The sequence below is a fragment of the Carlito syrichta genome, unplaced genomic scaffold, assembly GCF_000164805.1.
Source record: "Carlito syrichta isolate Samal-C Ts95f unplaced genomic scaffold, Tarsius_syrichta-2.0.1 Scaffold304549, whole genome shotgun sequence".
Taxonomy (NCBI): Eukaryota; Metazoa; Chordata; class Mammalia; order Primates; family Tarsiidae; genus Carlito; species Carlito syrichta.
The window spans coordinates 731,560-735,021 of record NW_007248645.1 but is presented as its reverse complement, the minus strand read 5'-3'; the positions used below and the strand labels follow the sequence as shown (position 1 = coordinate 735,021).

Below are 3,462 nucleotides of genomic sequence, written 5' to 3'. Positions count from 1 at the left end.
CAATTCGAAGTTGTTTCTCCATATTTTAGCTTCTGAGCAAGACAACGCTTTGAAACTTGTTTAAAGTAGAGCACATGTCAAAAGTATACATATCATAAAGAACAGGTTGATGGATTCTCTAAAAGTGAAAAAAACCCATGTCACATACAGTAAGAAATGGAATATTCCTAGAGTCCCAGAAGCCTCTTCATGCTGCCTTCCAAGGGGGCCAGTAGCCTGACTTCTAATATTCTCCCAGATCAGTTTTGCCCGTTTTTGTCCTTAATGTCAATAGAATCACTAGTGCCAGCACTTCTGAGTGGAGGCTCCTTTTACTTAGCATCCTGTCTGTGAGATTCGTGCATATGATTGTGTGCAGTTGTAGTTCATTCATTCATTCCCTACAGCATCCCACTGCATATTACAATTTATTTGTCCACTGTAGAATAGTAGTATCAGTTCCACACTGAGCCATATTGGGGTCTGAGGCAAAAGGAAAAATCAACAATACCGATTCTGCCTTTACTTACAAATCTGATGTTTTTAATTCATCTTTTTTTTGCATTAATTTTGATTTTAAAAATATTGTGTTAAAATGTTATGTATCATGATGATGGGCTTTTTGGCTCTTCCTTTACTTTTGCTTCTGAGGAGTGTCTCACCTCACTCTTGTGCCAGCTCTGTCTACCATAGATGGACATATGGACTGAACAAATTTTTTGGTAATTATGAATAGTGTTGCTGTGAACCTTCCCAGACATGTCTCATGGTGCACATATAAATGCATTTCTGTTCTGCGTAGACCTACAAATGGTCTTTCTGGTGAAAGGATTGAGTATAACACCAGGAGGCTTTTGTTTTCCTTTCCATGTGCCAACCTTTCTTTCCAAAGCTGTTTGGAGAACTGATTTGGCTTTGTCTTGTGGAGCGGACTGTGTCTTTCTGTTGGCAAGACAGGGCTTGAGGAAAGTCAGAGCACCTACCTCCTTGGTGTTGTCCATCAGAACCCAGGGGAGCCTGGGAACCAATGATATGCAAGTAGGTATGTTGGAGAGTGTTATGTGGGCCCCTTACTAGAGGGTCTTTCATGAAAAGTTTCCTCAAGGTTAATGTTACATTTATATATACTTAAATATGACTTATATATACATCTACTTCTAGATGTAATCGTTAAGATGTAATTATTTATATTATTTCATCATATTATGAACTTCATAAAAATTTTGCCAGCTTGATCTACTAAAGCCAAATGGAGATGTGTTAGAGTTTCCCAACAGATCATATCACGGCATGATTTTAGAATTTCTCTTTTAATTAATCAAATACTTTTGTCTCAATAGCATATGACTATAAAATAAAGTCACATTGAAATGAAATATTTTTTCCCCCCTTTAAAATCAGGAAAAAATGTCTTTTCTCACCATTTTTCAACATAATACCAGAATGTCTAGCGAATGCGATAAGGCTAGGAAAAAAAGAGCATATAATTTGGAAAGGAAGACATAAAATGGTCTTTTATGTGTACATTACATGATTGTCTACATAGCAAATCCCAAAGAATCTGCAAAAAAGATTCTAGAACTAATAAGTAAGTTTAATAATGGAATACAAGATCAATAATCAAAAGTCAATCATGTTGCTATATATTAGCAATGAACATTTGGAATTTGAGAATTAAAAAATAATACTCTTTTTAATAGCACCAAAAATATTGAACAAGATATGTGCAGAATCTGTGTGTTGAAAACTAAAACAACAATGAAACAAATAAAAAAGCAAGACACAAGTTAGTGGAGAGATAGGCCATGTTCATGAATCAGAAGACTTACTATTAAGATGTTAGTTTTCTCTAGTGTCATCTATAGATTCAACACAATACCAGTCAGAATCTCAGTGAGATTTTCTTATTGGTATGGATGAACTGATTCTAAAATTTGTATGGAAAGACAAACAAATAAGAATAAGCAAAATAATTCTGAAAAAGAACAAAGTTGGAAGACTTAGATTACTTGAATTTGAAACATATTACACAGTTACAGTAATTAAAACAGTGAGGAATTGGGAAAAGATAGACATATAGAGCAATGAAATACAATAAAGAGTTGAGAAATAGATTCACATAAATATAGCCAATTGATTTTTGACAAAGGTGAAATGGCAATTCATTGAATCAAAAATAGTCTTTTCAATAAGCGATGCAGAAACAATTGGCTCTCCATATGAAAAACAAAATAAAATAAAGCAACTTGGCACTTATATACAAAAGTATAAATCCTAAAACCATAAACCTCTAAACTTCTAGAAGAAAAATAGGAGAAAATCTGTGTGACTTTGGGTTTAGCAAAGAGGTTTTAAGATATGACATCACAGAATGAAATAAATGTCTCTAAATTAATGCTGATATAAGTAAATGACCGAATAAACAAATGCATAAGTAAGTACATATAAAAACAGAATAACTTTTCTGTGCAGAAGAATTCCAATGAATAAATATAGAAGGGGTGAGGGAAATAGAAAAATCACCATTAGAACACCTCTGTGATAATTGCTCTTGGCACAATCTGTTGATTGATGTTAAAATTAGAAGGCAAAACTTTTAGAGACACAGAATATCTACATAGCATAAATGTTTTTCCCCAAATAGGCAACTACTGTGGTGGTTTTGACATGTGTTCACAAAATCTCTCTTCTTCCATCCTGGAGGAACAGTTTAAGTCCTCTCCCCTGTGTGTGGGCTGATTTAGTGATTGCCGTTTTTTTTGTTTGTTTGTTTTGTTTTTTAAGCTTGTCCCAAACACATTTATTTTCAGGATCCCAAGCTATTAGGCAAAGAGATTTAGGTCAGTTTCAAGCCCTCAAAGCCACAGAATTTCCATCTCTTCTCCAGGCTGGCTCCAACTCCAGTCATCTGCTTGAAGGTATGCTGGAGTCTGCTCATGAGACAGTTGACATCACTGGTGCGGATCTTATGATCAAGACGGTGCAAGTAGGAACAGATGTATTCAATGCTTGCTCCAAATGGGTGAACATGAAGGTATGTAGAGATAATCCCCACTGGCAGCGCTTCACGTTCAGATTTGACAGGGCTGCCGTTCATGGTCTTCTCAAGAGGATAGTCGCTATCCCGGCTGGATGCACCCAGTCTAGAAGCACAGTTTTCCTTTTCTTTAGGGTTTTCCAACATTTTTTCCACCTGTAACTTGTCATCTTTTATTTTTTCAAGTTTAGCTTCTTTTCTTTTGTGTTCCTCTTGGACTTTGAGTAGATGCTGCTGCATTCCTTGCAAGGCTTGTTGCAGGAGTTTCAGCTGCTGTTCTTTGTTTGGGTCATCTTACCAGGGCCCTTCAGGGATCCGCCAGGGACAGCGAAGCTAAGTAGTGACTGCCTTTTAACAAATAGATACCTGCACACGTATGTTTATCACAGCGTTGTTCACAATAGCAAGAACCTGGAAGCAATCATGCTGCCCATCAAAAGAGGACT

At 36.2% G+C, this 3,462-nt stretch overlaps 1 pseudogene; it reads right to left on the bottom strand.

Annotated features, from left to right (window-relative positions):
* Positions 1–2,761: 2,761 nt before the first annotated feature.
* LOC103262541 lies at positions 2,762–3,301 on the bottom strand (annotated as a pseudogene).
* Between the last annotated feature and the right edge of the window lie 161 nt (positions 3,302–3,462).